We start from the raw sequence: 25,194 nt of genomic DNA on the forward strand, positions 1-25,194 counted from the left end.
AGACCTGGGTTTGATCCCTGGGTTGAGAAGATCCCCCTGGAGAAGGAAATGGCAACCCACTCCAGTATTCTTGCCTGGGTAATCCCATGGACAGAAGAGCCTTATGGGCTATAGTCCATGGCGTCACAAGAGTCGCACACAATTTAAAGACTAAACAACCACCACCAGAGGCTGCCCCACTCCTTGGCTCATGTGCTTCTCTCTCCATCTTTGAAGCTAGCAGTGTTGCATGTCTGCCCAAGACTGTCTCTCTTTCCTAGTCACATCTTCCTTTGACTGATTCTTTTCTTCTGCTTCCTTCTTCCTCTTTTATCTTCACCTAGATAATCCAGAATAATCTTTTTATTTAAAAGTCAACTGATAAGCAAATTTACTTCCATCTGCAACTTTAATTCCCTTTTGCCACATAATACAACACATTCACAGCTTCCAGGGATTAAGACATGAATGTCTTGGTGAGGGGAGGGGTACATTATTTTGTCTACTACAGTCATATATGCATTTGTTTAACAAATAATTTTTTATTGGAGTATACTTGCTTTTGAACCGTGGTGTTGGAGAAGACTCTTGAGAGTCCCTTGGACTGCAAGGAGATCCAACAAGTCCATTCTGAAGGAGATCAGCCCTGGGATTTCTTTGGAAGGAATGATGCTAAAGCTGAAACTCCACTACTTTGGCCACCTCATGCAAAGAGTTGACTCATTGGAAAAGACTGATGCTGGGAGGGATTGGGGGCAGGAGGAGAAGGGGATGACAGAGGATGAGATGGCTGGATGGCATCACTGACTCGATGGACGTGAGTCTGAGTGAACTCCAGGAGTTGGTGATGGACAGGCAGGCCTGGCGTGCTGCAATTCATGGGGTCGCAGAGTCGGACATGACTGAGCGACTGAACTGAGCTGAACTGATACTTGCTTTACAATGTTTTGTTAGCTTCTGCTATACAATGAAGTAAATCAACGATATGTATACATGTATCCACTCCGTCCTGGGGCTCCCCTACCCTATCCCACCCATCCAGGAGTTCACAGATCTGAGCTCCCTGTGCTATACAGTAAGTAGCTTCCCCCTAACTATTTTACATGTGGAAGTGCATATATATGTATTGCAGGAAGGGGGACCCTTTCCTAGGCCCGAAACTGGGCTCTTGTCTAACACTCGGAAATGAATTGTCTGAGGAGACACATGTGCTGACAAAGCAAGAGATTTTATTGGGAAAGGGCACCCGGGTGGAGAGCAGTAGGGTAAGGGAACCCAGGAGTACAGCTCTGCCACTTGGCTTGCAGTCTCAGGTTTTATGGCAATGGGATTAGTTTCCAGGTTGTCTTTAGCCAATCATTCTGGCTCAGAGTCCTTCCTGGTGGTGCATGCCTTGTTCACCCAAGATGGATGCCAGAGAGGAGGATTCTGGGAGGTGGTTGGACATGTGGTGTCTCCTTTTGACCTTTCCCAAACTCTTCCAGTTGGTGGTGGCTTATTAGTTCTGTGTTCCTTACCAGGACCTCCTATTGTAAAGCAACTCATGCAAATGGTTACTATGGTGCCTGGGCAGGGTGGGCGGATTCAATCAGTGTGCTTCCCCTAACATATGCATATATGTCAGTCCTAATTTCCCTATCCATCCCAAATTTTTAAATTTTATAAAACTATTATATGGCAGGCATCCTGTTAGGAACTGGGAATATAACAACAAAAATTGATTGTTCTCTACCATCTTAGAATTTTTACTGGGAGGTGACATGACATTAATTAGTTTGCCATAGATCCAAATATTAAATTGCTTGAATAAGGAAAGAGTGAAACTATGAGAATGTACAAAAAGATTCATTGACCTGGTAAAAGAGGCCAGAAAAGGCTTCTGTTGAGAAGTAGGGACCATTGAACTGAGATCTAAAAGAGAAGCTGGAATTTACCAAGCACAGAAGGGAGAAAAGAGAGAAGGAACAAAGGCCTTTGGAGCAGGAAAGAGAATAGCCAACAAGAGAGACTGAGATGAGGCCAGTGTGGCTGAAGATCCAGCAGATGCCATGATGCCTTACAAGATGGAGCTGAGGTGAGGAGGAGCCAGATCATGCTCTGCCATCTGTGTTGGTCCTGCCCAACTTTGTGCATGCTGATGGCAACAGAAATCCATGCAGCAATTTACGTAGGACAATGACCTAACCAGATTAGATTTCCAGGAGTTGATTTTGAGAATAGAAGACTCAGTCTCTGCCTTCAAGAAACTCAGTTTTTTAAATAAAAGTTTTGAAAATACACGTGAAAAGTGAAATACATGAGAACTGAATAGCCGGATGAGACAAGTAACAAATATGCTGTTAGGTGGTGCAGAGAAGAGCTCTGAATTTAGAGGATGAAAATCAGATAGAATGATACAAGACGTCTTTCTAGAGGAAGAGAGATTGATACTTCAATACTGATACTTCATTAAGGTTGTAGTATTTCTTTCCCATTATGTAGGTTAGTTGCTCAGTTGTGTCCGACTGTTTGCAACTTCATGGCTCCTCTGTCCATGGAACTTTCCAGGCAATGATACTGGAGTGGGTAGCAGGGGGTCCTCCCGACCCAGGATTTAACATGGGTCTCCCACATTGCAGGCAGATTCTTTACTGCATAAGCCACTAGCGAAGCCCTTTTTTTTTTTTTTTTTTTCTATTGCTGTGTAATAAATTACCACACACTTAGCAGCTTAAAACATTTATTCTCATCAGTTCTGTAGGTTGGAAGTCCAGGATAACTTGTCTGGATTCTCTGCTCAGGGCCTCAAAAGCTGAAATCAAAGTGTTAACAGAGCTGCCTTCTATTCTGTAGGCTCTAGGGAAACAAACTTCTTCTAAGTTTATTCAGGTTGTTGGCAGCATACATTTTCTTTGGTCAGAGGTCTGAGGTCTCCATTTACTCATCAAGTAGCCCTCTCCAAACCAACAAGAGCAAATTCTTCTCATACTTTGAGTCCCTCTGCCTTCTCTTTCTGCTTTTCTCTCCTGCTTTTAGGTGATCATGTGATTACAGGGGCCCAGTCCATGATCCAGGATAATCTCCTTATTTTAAGGTCAACCAATTAACCTTAATCACATCAGCTAAGTCCCTTTTGCCAGGGAAGGTAGCATATTCAAAGAGCTGAGATTAGAGCATGGAATATTTCTGGAGGCCATAATTTTCCTTGTCATAGACACTAGAACTAGGCAGAATTCAAAATTTCAAAGGACATGCCTTTAAAGTTTTCACATTATGGCTGAGGAGAAGTTTAAGTATAATAATCACCATGTTGGGTGTGTGTGTGTTTGATATCATTGTCATAAATGCTTATAATACCAGGAACATATACCTACTTTAAACAAAACTTCAAGGCCTTTAGTTAACTGTAGAGCATATAGCCAACATAAAGGCTTTCAAATTCAGTATTTTAAAACAAAGTCTGAACTGGTCAAACAAAATATATTTGTGGATAAATTTGGCCCCGTGGCTGCCAGATGTGAATCTTGGAATATATTCTCTGTAAGCTTTTGGAAAAAATGCTGTAGAAAAGTGACACAATTTGAGGCATATGGACCTAGAAATGATTTCTTTTGTCACTTGAGAAAACTGCTGCCTGCTTGAAGTACATTCTCCAGGACGCCACTCTCCTTTGGCTCTCTTCCTACTTCAGGCTCCTTTGTCCCTCAGGTCAGTTCAGTCGCTCAGTCATGTCCAACCCTTTGTGACTCCGTGGACTGCAGCACACCAGGCTTCCTTGTCCATCACCAACTCCCGGAGCTTGCTCAAACTCATGTCCATGGAGTTGGTGATGCCATCCAACCATCTCATCCTCTGTCATCCCCTTCTCTTGCCTTCGATCTTTCCCAGCATCAGGGTCTTTTCCAATGAGTCAGTTCTTTGCTTCAGGTGGCCACAGTATTGGAGCTTCAGCATCAGTCCTTCCAATGAATATTCATGACTGATTTCCTTTAGGATTGACTGGTTTGATCTCCTTGCAGTCCAAGGGACTCTCAAGAGTCTTTTCCAACACCATAGGTCAAAAGCATCAATTCTTTGTCCATCAGTTTTCTTTATGGTCCAACTCTCACATCCATACATGACTCCTGGAAAAACCATAGCTTTGACTAGATGGACCTTTGTTGACAAAGTAATGTCTCTGCTTTTTAATATGCTGTCTAGATTGGTCATAGCTTTTCTTTCAAGGAGCAAGTGCCTTTTAATTCCACAGCTGCAGTCACCATCTGCAGTGATTTTGGAGCCCAAGAAAATAAAGTGTGTCAATATTTCCATTGTTTCCCCATCTATTTGCCATGAAGTGATGTGACTGGATGCCATTCCTTTGCCCCTATACTCCCCCAACTCCAGATGTTGGGGTAACCGAGGACCTGGTCCTCTGGCCTCTTCTCATTCCACACTTTTCTATGTGATATCATTCAGTTCTTAGTTATAAATGTTACCTTGAAGGTGATTACTTCATATTTTTAAGTTCTGACTTCTCCCCTGAATTACTGTCATTTCTATCTCACTTCCATTGGACATCCCCACTCCCATGTGTAATAGCCGTCTACATCTTAATTTGTCCAAAGCTCAACTCCTTTTTTCTTCCAAAACCCTATCCTCTCACAATCTCCTTCATCACAGTACATAGTTACCCCATTATTTTGGCCACTTAGTCCCCAAACCTTGGTGTAAAATACATGATGTCTTTCTTACTTTCATATCCTACATTTTATCTACAGCTAATCTATTAACTAATCATGTTGTCTGGATCTTTGAAATGTATCTCAGATTTGATCATCCCTCACTATTCCCAGTGCTATCGTCCAGATTAATCCAAAACCATCTGTCCCCAGGATACTGTTCTACTCCTTGTTTACACCTGCACCCTTACCTTCCTAATCTCGATTCTCCATGGCAGCCAGAGTGATAGTGCTTTTTTGTCTTTTTTAAACTTTTTATTTTGTATTGGGTATAGCCAATTGACAATGATAGTTTCAGGTGAACACTGAAGGGATTAGACCATACACATACATGTATCCGGGCTTCCCCAGTGGTTCATTGATAAAGAATTCACCTGCAATGTAGGAGATGTGGATTCGATTCCTGAATTGGGAAGATTCCCTGGAGAAGGAACTGGCAACCCACTCCAGTATTCTTGCCTGGGAAATCCCATGGACAGAGGAGCCTGGCAAGCTACATTCCATGTGGTCACAAAAGAGTCAGACATGACTTAGTGACTAAATAACAATACATGAGTTCATTCTCCCCTAAACTTCCTTTCCATCTGGGGTGCCACATAACATTGAGCAGAGTTCCATATGTTATGCAGTAGGTCCTTGCTGGTTATCCATTTTAAGTATAGCAGTATATACATGTCCATCCCAAATTCCCTACCTATCCCTTCCCCACTATTCTTCCCCTCTCCCCCAGCCCGGCAACCATAAGTTTGTTCTCTAAGCCTGAGTCTCTTTCTGTTTTGTAAGTAAGTTCATTTGTATCATTTCTTTTTAGATTCCACATATCAGTTCAGTTCAGTTCAGTCGCTCAGTCCTGTCTGACTCTTTGCAACACCATGAACCACAGCACGCCAGGCCTCCCTGTCCATCACCAACTCCCAGAGTCCACCCAAACCCATGTCCATTGAGTCGGTGATGCCATCCAGCCATCTTATCCTCTGTCATCCCCTTCTCCTCCTGACCTCAATCTTTCCCAGCATCAGGATCTTTTCAAATGAGTCAGCTCTTTGCATCAGGTGGCCAAAGTATTGGAGTTTCAACTTCAACATCAGTCCTCCCAATGAATATTCAGGACTGATCTCCTTTAGGATGGACTGGTTGGATCTCCTTGCAGTTCAAGGAACTCTCAAGAGTCTTCTCCAACATCACAGTTCAAAAGCATCAATTCTTTGGTGCTCAGCTTTCTTCACAGTCCAACTCTCACATCCATACATGACCACTGGAAAAACCATAGCCTTGACTAGATGGACCTTTGTTGACAAAGTAATGTCTTTGCTTTTTAATATGCTATCTAGGTTGGTCATAACTTTCCTTCCAAGGAGTAAGCGTCTTTTAATTTCATGGCTGCAGTTACCATCTGCAGTGATTTTGGAGCCCAGAAAAATAAAGTCAGCTACTGTTTCCCCATCTATTTTCCATGAAGTGATGGGACCAGATGCCATGATCTTAGTTTTCTGAATGTTGAGTTTTAAGTCAACTCTTTCACTCTCTTCTTTCACTTTCATCAAGAGCCTCTTTAGTTCTTCTTCACTTTCTGCTATAAGGGTGGTGTCATGTCATATTTCTCCTGGCAATCTTGATTCCAGCTTGTGCTTCCTCCAGCCCAGCATTTCTCATGATGTACTCTGCATATAAGTTAAATAAGCAGGGTGACAATATACAGCCTTGACATACTCTTTTTCTTATTTGGAACCAGTCTGTTGTTCCATGTCCAGTTCTAACTGTTGTTTCCTGACCTGCATACACCACATATAAGGGAATACAATATTTCTCCTCTGTCTGACTTCACTCAGTATGATAATCTCTAGGTCCATCCATGCTGCTGCAAATGGTATTATTTCATTCTTTTTAATGTAATATTCCATTGCGTGTATACTATATTAACACAGAGTGAGAGGGTTTTAAATGTAAAACCAAAGTGAGATCACCTTTCTTCTCCCTTAAAACACTCCACAATAGCTTCCAATGTCTGTTTCTTGGCTCATCATCTGACTCTACCTCATCTCCAACTTCTTTTTCTTGTCCTTGTTATTTCAGTCACCTCAACCATCTTCCTTTTCCTTGACGAGATCAAGCACAGTCCATCATGCTTCTCTTCACTTGTCTAACCCTGTGGCTTCATTTGGTTATCTACTCACATGGCAAATAGTCAAGGCTCTTTCCTTGGCTACCTAAGATGAAATAGCAGATAGCAGGTCCTTCCTACCACAACTCTCTGCACCCTTTTTTCTTTGTTTTATTTTTAAACAGAATTTATCACGTGTATGCTTGGTCACTTAGTCATGGCCAACTCTTTGGGATCCCATAGACTGTAGACCCCAGGCTCCTCTCTCCATGGAATTTTCCAGGCAAGAATATTGGAGTGGGTTGTCATTTCCTATTCCAGAGGATCTATCTGACCCAGGAAGGATCGAAACAGTATCTCTGCATTGGCAGGCAGATTCTTTACCACTGTGCCACCTGGGAAGCCCCAAATAACATTTATACTGCATGGCAAAAGACAAATTATATCAGGTTATATAATTTAAATGCTTACTGATCTAGTGACTGTCTTTCTTCACTAGAATGTAAGATCTAAGAAAGCAACAACTTTGGTTGACTGAAGTACTCTATACCTAGAACAGGAATAGACATGTATTTGTTGACAGAAATAATAGATGAGATTTTTCTGGCAGAGATTTTTCTGAGTTAATGAATCTTAAATGGGGCTTTGCATGAAGAAATGAAGGATCAATAGAGGAGAAAATCAAAGGCATTTCTGAGGAAGGAGATATTCCTATAAGGAAACAAGCTGGAAGTGAGCAAGTCCCAAATCCAGATATAATTAATAATAGTAGGGAGAAAATAATAGCAAATGAAGCAACTGACAAACAACTAATCTCAAAAATATACAAGCAACTCCTACAGCTCAACTCCAGAAAAATAAATGACCCAATCAAAAAATGGGCCAAAGAACTAAATAGACATTTCTCCAAAGAAGACATACAGATGGCTAACAAACACATGAAAAGATGCTCAACATCACTCATTATCAGAGAAAGGCAAATCAAAACCACTATGAGGTACCATTTCACACCAGTCAGAATGGCTGCTATCCAAAAGTCTACAAGCAATAAATGCTGGAGAGGGTGTGGAAAAAAGGGAACCCTCTTACACTGTTGGTGGGAATGCAAACTAGTACAGCCACTATGGAGAACATTGTGGAGATTCCTTAAAAAACTGGAAATAGAACTGCCTTATGATCCAACAATCCCACTGCTGGGCATACACACTGAGGAAACCAGAATTGAAAGAGACACGTGTACCCCAATGTTCATCGCAGCACTGTTTATAATAGCAGGACATGGAAGCAACCTAGATGTCCATCAGCAGATGAATGGATAAGCAAGCTGTGGTACATATACACAATGGAGTACTACTCAGCCATTAAAAAGAACACATTTGAATCAGTTCTAATGAGGTGGATGAAACTGGAGCCTATTATACAGAGTAAAGTAAGCCAGAAAGAAAAACACCAATACAGTATACTAACGCATATATATGGAATTTAGAAAGATGGTAACAATAACCCTGTGTACGAGACAGCAGAAGAGACACTGATGTATAGAACAGTCTTATGGACTCTGTGGGAGAGGGAGAGGGTGGGAAGATTTTGGGAGAATGGCATTGAAACATGTGTAATATCATGTATGAAATGAGTTGCCAGTCCAGGTTCGATGCAGGATACAGGATGCTCAGGGCTGGTGCACTGGGATGACCCAGAGGGATGATGTGGGGAGGGAGGATGGAGGAGGGTTCAGGATGGGGAGCGTATGTATACCTGTGGCGGATTTGTTTTGATGTTTGGCAAAACTAATACAGTGTTTCAGGTTTAAAAATAAAATAAAATTTAAAAAAAATTAATAATAGTAATAATAACAGTAGCTAGTCCTTATTGAGTTCTTACTGTGTGTCAGGTACTGCTTCATTCTTTCAAGCCATTTGATTCTTGTAGTAATGTTATTAAATAGTCGGCCAGAGTTCTGTACCTTAAAATCTACAAGTCAATGTATTAGCCTAAAAAAAAAAACAAACTCAAGGCTTTTGAGTCATAAACCAAAGCTCCAATCTCGACTCTGTCATTTATAAGAAGAGAAACTAGGGTTATTTCCCTTATGAGTCTCAGATTCCTCATCTGTAAAATGGAACTAGCAAACACATTATATCATAGGGGACTTAGGAGGAGATTGTTGCTCCTTTCTGTCAAAATCAGACTCCTTCCATGTTTCTTGTGCCCCTTGGGGATGACTTGCACCACTGTTCTCTATTTTAGAATCTACATCTTATCCTTAACATCTCTCTTGCTTTCTTCATCTTCCTCAAATCCTTCGATCTGGCCAGTGTCACCACATACACATCTATCACAGCCACTCACCTCACTCTCTTCCCTTTATGTCTCCTACGTGTTCCTTAGTACAGACCCTTGGCTCCTGCCCGAGTTACTGTGACGGCTTTTAAAGAATTCACGCCGACAACTTGGCCTTCTTTCTCTCTATTTCTACATTGTAGTGAAAGGAACATTCTCACAACGGAAATCTCATCAGATTTCCAGTCTAAACTCTCCAAACTTCAAACCTTTCTGTTTTCTCTTTGTTCATAGATTTATACTAAATTCTTACCTTATCTCACCTTACCTATCTCTCATCACACATTCCTCTCTCCACCTTTCTTTGTTTTTGAACTTACTGGCTCTCTGAATTCTTCAAACATGTCATACTCCCTACTGCTTTGGATCTTTTGTGTTCCCTTTGATCAGAATGTTTCTCCTTCTACGCAACCCACTTTTGTTTACTGATCTTCCTGAGTCGGTCTTTCTTGACCTCACAGTCTGTGTTGGGTTCTTATCTTTTTTATATGTTTTCCTAGAACCTTGTTATTGTTCCTGCACAGCTCTGTTGTCAATTCATAATTTTAATTTATGATCATTTGACTAATCCTCCCAGTGGACTCTATGCTTCTTGAAAGTTGAAACATATTTCTCATTACTGAGCATTCTATGACAGTGCTTAGCACATCTACATGGTAGGTGTAACATTTACAGAATGAAGAATTAAGTAAGAGTTTACACAATGTCTGTCCTTGGAAGAGGAAATGGCAACCCATTCCAATTATCTTGCCTCGGAAGTTTGGTGGACAGAGGAGCCTGGCAGGCTACAGTTCATGGTTCAGAGTCTGTCACATCATAGACTCTCACAATAGGCTCTCTCAATCACAAAAGTTACTACAACTACATTTTTTAGCTGCTTCAGCTATAAAATCATCTCCGTTTATTCTCTGAAGAATGTGCAAGAGGCTCTACCATTTTGCAAGAGCAGACAGCAAGTGTCCCCCAGATAGTTGAAAAACTGTCCAGTTGCATAGAGTTCTAGAATTCAACAGTTAAACCTGTATTTAAAATGAAAGAATGAATATCAAATAAACTGATCTCTATTTTTGTATAGTATACAAAGAATAATGTGTGTGGTAATTAGCAGAAAGAATCCATCCTTTCTCAAAGCCACTCCCACTTTATAAAAATAAAACTGTCATCAGCATAGAGGAGGCTGCCAGGTTCCCTTTGGTAAGTAGGCAAGCAGCCCATTCTTCTAACAACTGAATCATGTTCATGAAACATAAATTAAAAAAGAAGGGGGTTATGACCCAACTCTCTCTTCCAATAAGTATAACTGGAGTTTCATCTGTTAAAAGAGCATGTCTACCTACTCTGATTTTACACTGAGAGTAGGTCTGAGTCCTCTGTCTTTCCAAATTTATTTCCTATTATCTTTTTTTATTACTGTGTTCCATCCCAACAGAGCTACTTGCTGGTTTTTTTGTTTTTTTTTTTTAATCTATATCCCAAACTTTCACCTTCTCTGCTTTTCCTACAGGCTTCTTTGCTGTGTAGAATGTTTTCTCTCTCTGCCAGCATAATCTTACCAGTGCTTAAAGTCTCACCCAAAGGTATTCTTTGCTGATCTCACACTTCGAAGGGAATCTCTACCTTGTAGTCTTCCTACAATTGTTTTCTAAAAAATTTCTTCATTGGCATTTGTCATTTTTATCTTTCATAACCTTGTATAGTGAAAGTCGCTCAGTCGTGTCTGACTCTTTGCAACCCCATGGACTGTCCATGGAATTCTTCAGGCAAGAATACTGGAGTGGGTAGCCTTTCCCTTCTGCAGGGAATCTTCCTTACCCAGGGATCAAACCCAGGTCTCCCGCATCGCAAGTGGATTCTTTACCAGCTGAGCCACAAGGGAAGTCCAACTTTGTAATGTATGCATTTTTTATGTCTTCTGCTAGATTGTAAGGTCCCCGTGGGAAGAGTTCATGTCTGATTCAATCATTTGGCATTTTCCTTGCATAATGATGACTTTAAATAAATATTTACTAAATGAATAAATTAGTAAGTAACTATTTAAACAGAGGAAGGAATATATAGATTTCAATAAAACAATGTAAAGAAGAACCTAGAAATCATTGGTGGCGTATGTCCATGCTCTTAGGCTATACCTCTCTAAAAAGAAAAACTGAAAGATCAATAAATCCTCAGAGAAGCCTTGTATTACTCCTAATCATTTTCTTGAGATGTGTTTTCGTTTGACTTGCTCATGATATAACCTATTAGAAAGGAAAACACAGTCCTACAAATTGTTTAGTAGAAACAAGTAGACTAACATGAATCATATTGAAGAACTAGGTAGAACTGGACACACCAAGCCCATTTATAGACTTCATCTATGGAGTTAACCAGTCTATGTAAATAATGGACACTAGCACTGAAAACGGTGTCTGGATCGAGGGTGGCAAATAGCAGGTGTACACAATGTACTCTTCTATTCAGTGGATAGCATAGACATCACTAATCAAACATGGCATTCTTTCCCTCTAACACGTGTGATCTAAGAACATTTCCCAGCCCAGTACTCCGGACAGCCACTACCAATTGATCTCAGCTGGCACTTTAGAGAAAGTCCAATTGCTATACCTCCCATCTAAATGATCCTGAATGAAGGAGAGTTTTTCCTAAGGTGTTTCCTTTTTGTTTGTTGTTAAAAAAAAATTTTTTTTTTATGTGGCTGATAACATATTTTAAGTCATGTGAAACTTTTGGAATCCAGGTGAAAGATATGTATAGATCATTATAGAGTCAGAAGTGTGGGTGAGACAGTTTCTCCAGTGGTGACAAGAGGCTTGCTCTTCTATGATGCCTTCTGCAAAAGCTACATTGTATGCAACAGTGCTCCATAAACTGTGTTCATTATTGGATCTGATAGATACCAAAGCCTCCCAAGCAATTCATTTAGCATCTTTTTTTCCCCTGCAAATAATAAGTTGCTTGGGAAAGGTTTAAATTTTATAAGTGTGTGTGTGACCCCGTCTGAGTTATATTGAGATGTTGTGTCATAAACTTTTCCAGGAAGCCAAAAATAGCCTAGAAGTTATATTTGAACCCGGAAATTTAGGTGACCTGGACCAAGAACAGTACAGGGAACTTCCACCAATGGCAGTTACTAATTGGTATTCGCATCAAGACCAGTGGTCCTCAACCAGGCACAATTTTGCCCCCAGCTCCTTCCCTGGGGACATTTGTCAACGTCTGGAGATTTTTGCTTGTCAGTAATGAGAAAGGAGATGTCACTGGCGCTAGTGGTAGAGCTCAGGGATAAACATCCCACAGTACATAGGATACAGTTCCTACAGCAAACAAGGATCTCTGGCCCCAAACATCAATAGTGTCAATTTTGAGAAACCCTGATTGAGAGGGAGTCTCTCAAGAATGTTAGCTCATTAAGATCAAAATCTTTCCTTAGGATTCCTAGTATGAGGCCTGGAACATGGTAGGCACATATAAATGACTCAGGAACTCATGATGTTATTTAGGAAAATGGAGTAATTTTTGCTTTGTTTTCAGTTTTATTTCAATAGTCTCTCTGTTTGACCAATGATCCTGGCTACACTTCAAGATAGTAATGATGAAGACACCAGTGTATTTAAGCCACAAAGAGACACTTTGCTTCAGCTCAAAATATCAATCTGAAACGAGGAACTGACAATGAAGAACTGATACTTGACACTATATCATTAGAAACATAGGACTTTATCTTTAGACTATGAATGGACCCTTACAATTTCAGATTGTGAGGAAAAATTAATTTTAAACAGCTCTATTATTGCCCAGTTATCTTTAGCAATCATAGCAATTATTATAATAATGACACAAAAGAGGCTTACTCTTTCTAGCCCATGTGGTGGAGGGTTAAATCTTTGACAAAATTATTTCTAAATATTAGTCATCAAAATTTATCAAGTTGGCTAAAAGACCTTTATATAAATTTCAATATGCTATCATAAGGCCTCCAGGAATTAGAAAATATATTATCTCTAAATTCCAGGGATTTTATTTTCCCTTGGGGGTGAATTTTGGCTTGAAGCTCATCTAAGACAGAGTTGGGTGTGGACCTGTCTAGGTTTCTCTTAGAGCCATCTCCTTGGTTTGGTCCTGGGACCTCCAGCAGCTACTGGGTTGCCCTAGAGAGCGTGCAATAAGGAATTGACATTTGCCAAGCAACAACACAATGCCAGGTTTTTAAAAAGTATACTTTTCTTAGTTAATCCTTACAGTCACTCCATGAGTATCATGATTTGCTTATTTTATAGATGTGGAAGTTGAAACTCAGAGAGGTTAATAACCGTCAGCAGGATCACTAAGATAAAAATGGTGGAGTTTATATAAGTCTGCCTTATTCCAAAGTTTTAATTCTTTTTGGCTTTTCCATCTAGTATTTGTTTACTGGGGCTCTGGCTAACTATAGGTGTGTTCCCTTACTCAGGTACTTCCTTTTCCCTATTTAAAAGAACACACATGGTCCAACAGAGTCCATAAGACTGTTCTATACATCTGTGTCTCTTTTGCTGTCTTGCATACAGGGTTGTTAGCATCTTTCTAAATTCCATATATATGCATTAGTGTACTGTATTGGTGTTTTTCTTTCTGGCTTACTTCACTCTGTATAATTGGCTCCAGTTTCATCCACCTCATTAGAACTGATTCAAATGTATTCTTTTTCATGGCTGAGTAGTACTCCATTGTGTATATGTACCACAGCTTGCTTATCCATTCATCTGCTGATGGACATCTAGGTTGCTTCCATGTCCCGGCTATTATAAACAGTGCTGCGATGAACATTGGGGTACACGTGTCTCTTTCAGTTCTGGTTTCCTCGGTGTGTATGCCCAGCAGTGGGATTGCTGAGTCGTATGGCAGTTCTATTTCCAGTTTTTAAAGGAATCTCCACACTGTTCTCCATAGTGGCTGTACTAGTTTGCATTCCCACCAACAGTGTAAGAGGGTTCCCTTTTCTCCACACCCTCTCCAGCATTTATTGCTTGTAGACTTTTGGAGCGCAGCCATTCTGACTGGCATGAAATGGTACCTCATTGTGGTTTTGATTTGCCTTTCTCTGATAATGAGTGATGTTGAGCATCTTTTCATGTGTTTGTTAGCCATCTGTATGTCTTCTTTGGAGAAATGTCTATTTAGTTCTTTAGCCCATTTTTTGATTGAGTCGTTTATTTTTCTGGAATTGAGCTGCAGGAGTTGCTTGTATATTTTTGAGATTAGTTCTTTGTCAGTTGCTTCATTTGCTATTATTTTCTCCCATTCTGAAGGCTGTCTCTTCACCTTGCTTATAGTTTACTTTGTTGTGCAGAAGCTGTTAATTTTAATTAGATCCCGTTTGTTTATTTTTGCTTTTGTTTCCAATATTCTGGGAGGTGGGTCATAGAGGATCCTGCTGTGATTTATGTCAGAGAATGTTTTGCCTATGTCCTCCTCTAGGAGTTTTATAGTTTCTGGTCTTACATTTAGATCTTTAATCCATTTTGGGTTTATTTTTGTGTATGGTTTTAGAAAGTGTTCTAGTTTCATTCTTTTACAAGTAGTTGACCAGTTTTCCCAGCACCACTTGTTAAAGAGATTGTCTTTTCTCCATTGTATATTCTTGCCTCCTTTGTCAAAGATAAGGTGTCCGTAGGTGCGTGGACTTATCTCTGGGCTTTCTATTTTGTTCCATTGATCTATATTTCTGTCTTTGTGCCAGTACCATACTGTCTTGATGACTGTGGCTTTGTAGTAGAGCCTGAAGTCAGGCAGGTTGATTCCTCCAGTTTCATTCTTCTTTCTCAAGATTGCTTTGGCTATTCAAGGTTTTTTGTATTTCCATACAAATTGTGAAATTATTTGTTCTAGCTCTGTGAAAAATACCATTGGTAGCTTGATAGGGATTGCATTGACTCTATAGATTGCTTTGGGTAGTATACTCATTTTCACTAAATTGATTCTTCTGATCCATGAACATGATATATTTCTCCATCTATTAGTGTCCTCTTTGATTTCTTTCACCAGTGTTTTATAGGTTTCTATATATAGGTCTTTAGTTTCTTTAGGTAGATATATTCCTAAGTATTTTATTCTTTTCGTTGTAATGCTGAATGGAATTGTTTCCTTAATTTCTCTTTCTATTTTCTCATTATTAGTGTATAGGAATGCAAGGGATTTCTGTGTGTTGATTTTATGTCCTGCAACTTTACTATATTCATTGACTAGCTCTAGTAATTTTCTGGTGGAGTTTTTAGGGTTTTTTATGTAGAGGATCATGTCATCTGCAAACAGTGAGAGTTTTACTTCTTCTTTTCCAATTTGGATTCCTTTTGTTTCTTTTTCTGCTCTGATTGCTGTGGCCAAAACTTCCAAAACTATGTTGAATAGTAGTGGTGAGAGTGGGCGCCCTTGTCTTGTTCCTGACTTTAGGGGAAATGCTTTCAAGTTTTCACCATTGAGGACTCTGTGGGAGAGGGAGAGGGGGATGATTTGGGAGAATGGCATTAAAACATGTATAATATCATATAAAAAACGATCGCCAGTCCAGGTTCGATGCAGGATACAGGAAGCTTGGGGCTGGTGCACTGGGATGACCCAGAGGGATGGTATGGGGAGGGAGGTGGGAGGGGGGTTCAGGATGGGGAACACATGTACACCCGTGACGGATGCATGTTGAGTATGGCAAAACCAATACAATATTGTAAAGTAAAAAAAAAAAATTGTATAAAATAAATAAATAAATAAATAAAATAAAGTGGTTTCACACAGATTTAAAAAAAAATAAAAGAACACACATGAAGTCTGTAGAAAGTATGGGAAGCAGCAAAATAGATTGAATATACTTTTATTTTTTAAACAGTAAGGTAGCATGAACATTTCTCTTCTGAGGTAATATATTTAAAATTAGTTTAAAAATGATCCAGGCAACTACTGTAATAAGTCTAGTTTATTTTCAAGAGAAACAGTTGCAAGGGGCTTCCAGATCATTCTAAATACAGCCTCCCCTTCTCTGTTTACACACAAACACACATATACATGCTCCTCCAAATAGGCTTGAAATGCTCACTACCTATGATTTGTGAATCACTTGAGTTTTTTAAACTCACAAGTAACAATAGTAATTCCTTCCTCACAGGGTTATTGAAGTATTAAATAAGTTCACGAAGATAAGAATGTAGAACAGTGTAAGTACTTGGTGGTGGATTCTTTCTCAGACCTTAGGAGAGGACAGGTACCTGAGTTTCCAGCAGCACGATCTTGGTGTTACAGGTAAAGATAACTTTGTTGATATCCCCTTGTCCCATCATTCTGGTGGATTTCCAAGAAAACTCTTCAAATTAGTTCATTGTCAACAAATGAACTGTGGGGAAATTGCTCTCTCATCCTATTCCAACAACCTGGAAATCATCTTCAAATTGGCTCCAGAATAGTCTGAAGCTAGGTATTAGCACTGCTTTATTCCCCAGACCCATCAATCACTGGGGAAAACAGAATGAAATAGAAATTCTGGTGGCCATTGGTAACATATGTAACTCTATAATGATAACTTATAATTTGAGTGTATATGTGTTTGTGTTTGTTTTTAAACATACCTAAACTTTGGACAGCAAGGAGATCAAACCAGTCAATCCTAAAGGAAATCAACCTTGAATATTCATTGGAAGGATTGATGCTGAAGCTAAAGCTCCAATACTTTGGCCACCTGATGTGAAGAGCCGACTCACTGGAAAAGATCCTGTTTCTGGGAAAGATTGAGGGCACGGGGAGAAGTGGGCAACAGAGGATGATAGTTGGATGGCATTACTGACTCAATCAACATGAATTTGAGCAAACCCTGGGAGAAGTTTGCTGCAGTCTAGTGTGCCACAGTTCATGGGGTCACAAAGAGTCAGACACAACTGAGCAGCTGAACAACAACAAGAACCAAAACTCAAGGTGCATATAAGCAAGAAACCTCCTATGGCTCTTCAACATACCAGGTACCCCAAATTCTCTAAATAAACTAGTCATATTCCCATGATTATAAACAAAATTGCAATTAGGCCTTTGTAAAAGTTCTTTCATAAATTAAAATTTTATTTGTTCAAAATAAAAAAGAGATCAAAAAGATCTCTTTCTCAAAATGACATTTCCCAAAGGGGATATTTTTTTCAACACACCTAGAGAAAAAGTGTCTATATTAAACCTGATTCTTATTTTAATAGAAGTAGGAGATCTGTTACTTTTTTTTCTTCATGGTCATTCTTTGACTGAACAATGTAATTGACACTGAGAACTCTGCTCTCAGACTAGATATCAGAGTTCAAGAAGGCTAGAAGTCTTGAAAAAATTGTTCCCTTTTCTCATCACTTTGATGACTGATCTTAATAATTCCAGTGTGAAATTTTCTTCACCAACCAAATGTTTAACTTTGCATTTTTGGTATTAGCATAGAAAGCAAATTAGGCTAAACGTATCACCAGCCAGTTTGCTTTATGTAATGAACAGCCTTCTTTTCTGCCCATCAGGAAAATTATCTTCTTGGACAAAACCTGTGATTAACCTTGAAGAACTCAAACTTGTATAAATGAAAGGATTGGTTTTGAGATAGGCCATTAAACAGATCCTGGTTTATTCAGGAAAAACAAAAAAAATTGCAGTTGTTACCTGTTTCCCTCAAAATACTCTACCTCATCTTGCTTCTTCAGATTCAGTCTTCATTCCCAAATCACTCCCCAATTGCAGCTAAATATAGTACTTTTTAAACTTGTCGAGTTGTGACTCCCTGAAAGTTGGCTTGGAAATATCTAAGTGTCACAGATATTGACAGAATGACCGAAGCAGACCTGTGATTTTATTTTAGGGAGAAGAGCCCAGTGGGGAAACCAAGTGATGTTTTACTTCAAAGGATTAAGTCAGGCTAAGAGAAATGTGGTGTCTGGAAATATTACACTTACTGTTTCCTAGTCTTTTAGATGCTCACATTAGGGGAAGAACAAACATGGGAGATTACAGTCAATTCAACCAAGCAGTCACAAAGAATCCAAAAAAAGGAATCGTGTGTATGTATTCTAGAAACTGAAATCTCCTGGGTTGGTTAGTAATGAAATGTCTGTGGAATTAAAAATAGCATTAAAAAGTGTTTTAGAATAATAATAAACTGTCAAAAGTATATCCCTCCCCAAGATTCTGCTTGTTCCTTGCAAAGAGTTTCCAGCATATTCTGGAACAAGAGGAAAGTTAGCATCTGCAAAAGTACGGCTAAAAGGATGCGGGAGAGGAAGAGAAAGCTTTGTCTTTCCTTCCTTCTTCATTGTGGTCGTGATAAAAAGCTCCAGGGCCTCCAGTTCGTGACCTTAGTCTTTTGGAGAGGGCCAGGGGGGGTGCAGGCCGGGCTCAAGCTTGCCTTTAGTCAGTGATCTGTGAATAGCTCTCGGTCCCTTAATGACGTGAGCACAGGCTCCAAAGGGAGAGGGTGACTCAGAGCGCAGGAGGCACGGAGATTGCCTGAGCAGCCATTAGCGCGTCATTGGTAATCCCAGCGACACCTTTCACATCCGCGGTATTTGTCTCCATGCTCTCCGCGGAAGGCAGTGAGAATGTTTTATTTAAGGGCTCTGGGCTGCCTTCTGCCTGACGGATGGCTTGTCGGCAGGGCTTACTAACACTTGCAGATCTTACAAGAGGAGAGGGGTGGGGTGGGGGTGTGCGGAATTCCTAGTCTAGTTCCAGGCCACTTCAGTGGACGCAGACAGGATGCTTCTGCACTTGGCAAATGAAAACTACAGCCCGGTCCTTTAGCTTCATGACAGAAAGCAGCAGAGCCTCAGCCCGTGATTGTGCACAGCAAATTCTCTGTAATTCCATAAATATCTGTTAAACACCTAGGGAAGTATATAGAACAGGAGGGAAGAGGTTGGTTTGGGTAGTCTGACAGGACTTCACCTGAATGCCAGTTCTCTTGCTTTCTATTTCTGTGACTTTAGGTGAATGATTTAGTCTTCCAGCCCTGATTATGTTGTTATCTGCAAAATGGAAATAATGGTGACCTCGTAGGATCGTTGCAAAGATTAAATGATTGAAAGTATATATATCACCACTTGACAAATAGTAAGTACAGGCTATGTGGTACCTATTTCGGCTTCCTGGGCACTGGGCTACTGGGGTCCATAAAATGCAGTTCATCCTTGGTGGAACCACAGCGTAGGCAGCCCAGGCAACAAACAGCTGTACTGCAGTGTGAGAAGTCTACGTTAGCAGTACTTCTAGAATTTCAGTGTGTATAAAGATCACCTGAGAAGCTTGTTTAAAAAAAAAAAAATGAAGATTTTGATTCAGTAGGTCTAGGGCAAGGTCTGAGTCTGCATTTTTTTTTTTTTTTTTTTTTTTTACAAGCACCCAGGGGATCATGATGACTCTGGTCCAAGGACCCTGATTCAGGCAGCAGGAACCTAGAGGAATGTCTACAGTGCAACAGGGACAATAAAAGTCACAGCAGATCTTGACTGTTCACTTCTAAGTTTCTGCCTTGTGGATGTTAGACTCTGCACCTTCTCTTGCCATCGTTCCATTCGCCTGCATGCCCCCAGGACCTTGCTCACACCCAACACCAAAATACCTAGCCAAGGAAGAGCTCAACAAGAGGCAGGTTTAGCAAGGGACAACTTTTGGGAAGGTGACATTTTGAGCCCAGTCTTCAAGACAGGCTTGAACACGGGGGGTTACCCTGAAGGGTGAAAGGAAAAGGAGCAGAAAAATGTGCCTTTCCTGTCAACTGTTTGAAATTGTTGTTTTAATATATTTCCAAAGCCAGGGAATATGCAATGAGAGTTAAATATAGTTATTGAACATTTGCCACATTTATGAACTTCAAAAATGTTGAGAGAACATTTTTATTTTTTCCTTCTCACACGGGAAGCTTTGGAAATGTGTACAATTAGCTTGGATTATCAACCCCAGTGGGTGGGGAGTTCCATGTGCACCTCCCACGATTTCTTACGAGTGTAACTCCTGCAGCAGCACCAAGCAAACACAGCCCTGGCTGCTTTCCTTTTGACAACCGGTTTGATTCCAAGTCAGTCCTAGAGGCAAGGCTTAGGCTTAATTGTAGGGCATTAGAGTAGTTAGATTAGTACCCAACTGTGTCTGGGGATCTGACACTTTCTGGTGTGGCTTCTCTCTATCACCAGTACGCCTTCTCTTCATTCACACCTTCTGGGCTCTGCTCACCCTGACGCTCCTGCCTGGGGCACCCTCTCAACTCCCCTCACCTGACTGAATTTTAAAACCTAATTGCTGATTCATTGTTCTGGTCAAGGGGGTCTTCATTTCACATTGAATACTTTTTTTTCTTTTTAACCAGACTGTCTGGCAATGCCTGTAAGACCTTAAAGCCTCTATGTGCTTTGGTCTGTGTATATCATTTATACCACTTAGCTCTGAGCCGTCTACACTGTAGGGGCCACAGGCCTATTCACTAACAGTGATTATCAGCCTCTGCTTGGAAGTTGGATAGCCCTGGATTTGAATCTAAACCTTGCTGCTCAGTAGCTGTCTAACCTCAGGCAAAGCACATTAGCAACAACATGACCACACTAACATTGTTAATAACAACCCTTTTCTGAGTCCTTACTAGGTACCAGGCCATTGTGCAGATATCTCATTCAATCATTATAGTGACCTTATGAGGCAGATACAGTGTTGCTTGATCAAAGTCTCAATTTCGCTTGTAAAATGTATTATGTATTGTAATTACTATTTCAGTAATAGTGATCTCTCCTGTAAATAAGATAATATATGCACAAGATTTGTCACTGTGTGGCACTAGTGAGCATTCATGTGTAAGCCTGTATGCACGCGACACACACACACACACATATACACATGCATGCTGAACCTATATACTTGGATAGCATGAGTACCTCATACTTACCATTTTGAAACATTTGCTTCTATTTTTCCCTTCCACATCTTGGTGATTCACATTACCACTCACCCACTCACCCAAGCCTATATGTGCTGTGTTTAGTTCCTCAGTTGTACCTGACTCTTTGCGAACCCATGGACTGTAATCAGCCAGGCTCCCCTGTCCATGGGATTTCCCAAGCAAGAATACTGGAGGGGGTTGCCATACCCTTCTCCAGGGGATCTTCCCAACTCAGGGATCAAACCCAAGTCTCCTGCTTTGCAGGCAGATTATTTACCATCTGAGCCACCAGGGAAGCCCAAGAATATTGGAGTAGTTAGCCTATCCCTTCTCCAGGGGATCTTCCTGACCCAGGAATCAAACCATCTCCTGCATTGCAGGTGTATTCTTTACCAGCTGAGTTACCAGCCTAAGACATATCCTAGCTCATTTCTAGAGTACATTGTTCTAAGCACTCTGTCATATCAACCATGTGAGGTCCTGTGCCATTATAATTCACATTTTAAATTTTATTAAAACCTTAACACACATGCACTCCTGTGAGGTAAATACTATTAATGCCCTCATTTTACAGATGAATAAACTGAGGCACAGAGTGAATAAGTGACTGGCATATGGTCCCCTGAGGAGGAACTGTATTTTATCCCAGCCTGACCACAGTGCTCTTTTCAACCCCATATCTAACTGATTGTACTGTGCTTAGTCTCTCAGTCATTTCCGACTCTGTGATGCCATGGACCGTAGCCTGCCAGGCTCCTCTGTCCATGGGGATTCTCCAGGCAAGAATACTGGAGTGGGTTGCTGTACCTTCCTCCAGGGGATATTCCCAATCCAGGGATTGAACCCAGATTTCCTGCATTGCAGGTAGATTCTTTACTGTCTGAGCCAGCAGGGAAGCCCAAGAATACTGGAGTGGGTAGCCCACCCCATTTCTAGGGGTCTTCCCCACCCAGGAATTGAACTGGAATCTCCTGCATTGCAGGCAGATTCTTTACCAGCTGAGCTACCAGGGAAGTCTATCTAACCAATTACGATGTCCTATTACTGTATTTTCTAAATCACTTTTGAGTCCCTAGTCTTTTTTCAATCGCCACTGCGATTGTGGAACTGTGGCCCCAGTTACCTAGTTAGTTTCCCCACCTCCAGTTTTCTACGCTTTGTAAATCATCCTCTACCTGCTACAACCCTGAGCTTCCTATGTGCACATTTAATTACCAATCCTTAACTTACAATCTTTCAATGGTTTTAATTGCCTTTAGAATAAAGTCTAAGTTCCAAGGTCCTCTGTATGTGGCCTCTCATCTTTGGGTTTTTACTTTCCCATTTGTGTTTTATAAGTGGATGAACTATTTGCAGGTACTGGAATTTCCTCTGTAGAAACTTTTGATGGGAAAATAGTAATAATATGGAACCAGATAGTGTATTAAACCCTTAACGTGTGTTACTCACTCATTCAGTCTTCACAACAATCCCATGAGATGTGTACCACTATAATCACTGTTTTGAATATGAGACACAGAGTGACTTACAAACTGAGGCACAGAGTGCTTAAGTAACTTGCCCAATTTCAAGTTGCTTGGATTTACATCTAAGTGGTGTCAACTCCAGATTTCCTGCTTTTTGCTATCATGCTTGGAAAAGCAGGTAGAGTCTGCTGATGCAGTGAAAATGTACTTAAGGGAAGATCAGCTCATCACCCAATCAGATGATTAAAGAAGACTTAGTCTGGTCTTCATCCTTGGAGGGTCCAGAAATCTGTTCTCGATACTGTTTCTACCCACAGTCACAATGACCTGATGTATGAAGCCAGAGTACCAGTTTACTAAATTGTAATGAGATCCAAAACTCTCCACTGGATCAGATATACTGCACAAACACATCACTCTTTTAAGAGCACAGTGAGGAGGAAAGTTGTATGCTTCTTTCTTTTTTTTTTTTAAACACTTTATTTTATACTGGAGTAAACAACAGAAGTAGCCAATTAGCAATGTTGTGATAGTTTCAGGTGAACAGCAAAGGGACTCGGTCACACATATACGGGTATCCATTCTCCCCCAGCTGCCCTCCCATCCAGGCTGCCATGTAACACTGAGCAGATTTCTCTGTGCTACACAGTAGGACCTCATTGGTTACCCATTTTCAACGTAGAAGAGTGTACTTGTCAATGCTTCTTATGCTCTGTAACCTCAAATTCTGATAACATCCTACTCATCACTACTGGGGTATACCTTTGAGGTAGGCAGGATACTTGTATTAGCATGACAGCATCCTCCCCTCCCCACCTTGCAGATAAGACTTGGATAGGCACTGGCCATACTTCCCTAGTGGCTCAGCTGGTAAAGAATTGGCCTACAATGTGGGAGACCTGGGTTCAATCTCCAGTTTGGGAAGAACCCCTGGAGAAGGGAATGGCTATCCACTCCAGTATTCTGGCCTAGAGAAGTCTATGAACTGTATAGTCCATGGGGTTACAAAGAGTCGGACATGACTGAGTGACTTTCACTTCAGTTTACTTCACTTCACTTTACTCATCCTATGAAAACTTCTTATTTACATATTTTAGTATTCTTTTTTAATATAAATTTATTTTAATTGGAGGCTAATTACTTTACAATATTATATTGGTTTTGCCATATATCAACATGAATCTGCCACGGGTGTACATGTGTTCCCCATCCTGAACCCCCTTCCCACCTCCCTCCCCGTACCATCCCTCTGGGTCATCCCAGTGCACCAGCCCTGAGCATCCTGTATCCTGCATCGAACCTGGACTGGCGATTCATTTCATATATGATATTATACACGTTTCAATGCCATTTTCCTAAATCATCCCACCCTCTCCCTCTCCCACAGAGTCCAAAAGACTGTTCTATACATCTGTGTCTCTTTTGCTGTCTTGCATACAGGGTTATCGTTACCATCTTTCTAAATTCCATATATGTGCATTAGTATACTGTATTGATGTTTTTCTTTCTGGCTTACTTCACTCTGTATAATAGGCTCCAGTTTCATCCACCTCATTAGAACTGATTCAAATGTATTCTTTTTAATGGCTGAGTAATACTCCATTGTGTATATGTACCACAGCTTGCTTATCCATTCATCTGCTGATGGACATCTAGGTTGCTTCCATGTCCTGGCTATTAAACAGTGCTGCGATGAACATTGGGGTACACGTGTCTCTTTCAATTCTGGTTTCCTCGGTGTGTATGCCCAGTAATGGGATTGCTGGATCATAAGGCAGTTCTATTTCCAGTTTTTTAAGGAATCTCCACAATGTTCTCCATAGTGGCTGTACTAGTTTGCATTCCCACCAACAGTGTAAGAGGATTCCCTTTTCTCCACACCCTCTCCAGCATTTATTGCTTGTAGACTTTTGGATCGCAGCCATTCTGACTGGCATGAAATGGCACCTCATTGTGGTTTTGATTTGCCTTTCTCTGATAATGAGTGATGTTGAGCATCTTTTCATGTGTTTGTTAGCCATCTGTATGTCTTCTTTGGAGAAATGTCTGCTTAGTTCTTTGGCCCATTTTTTGATTGCATCATTTATTTTTCTGGAATTGAGCTGCAGGAGTTGCTTGTATACTTTTGAGATTAGTTGTTTGTCAATTGCTTCATTTGCTATTATTTTCTCCCATTCTGAAGGCTGTCTCTTCACCTTGCTTAGAGTTTCCTTTGTTGTGCAAAAGCTTTTAATTTTAATTAGGTCCCATTTGTTTATTTTTGCTTTTATTTCCAATATTCTGGGAGGTGGATCCTAGAGGATCCTGCTGTGATTTATGTCAGAGAATGTTTTGCCTATGTCCTCCTCTAGGAGTTTTATAATTTCTGGTCTTACATTTAGATCTTTAATCCATTTTGAGTTTATTTTTGTGTATGGTTTTAGAAAGTGTTCTAGTTTCATTCTTTTACAAGTGGTTGACCAGTTTTCCCAGCACCACTTGTTAAAGAGATTGTCTTTTCTCCATTGTATATTCTTGCCTCCTTTGTCAAAGATAAGGTGTCCGTAGGTGCGTGGACTTATCTCTGGGCTTTCTATTTTGTTCCATTGATCTATATTTCTGTCTTTGTGCCAGTACCATACTGTCTTGATGACTGTGGCTTTGTAGTAGAGCCTGAAGTCAGGCAGGTTGATTCCTCCAGTTCCATTCTTCTTTCTCAAGATT

This window comes from Bubalus kerabau, chromosome 15, assembly GCF_029407905.1.
Source record: "Bubalus kerabau isolate K-KA32 ecotype Philippines breed swamp buffalo chromosome 15, PCC_UOA_SB_1v2, whole genome shotgun sequence".
In the NCBI taxonomy this organism is placed as follows: Eukaryota; Metazoa; Chordata; class Mammalia; order Artiodactyla; family Bovidae; genus Bubalus; species Bubalus kerabau.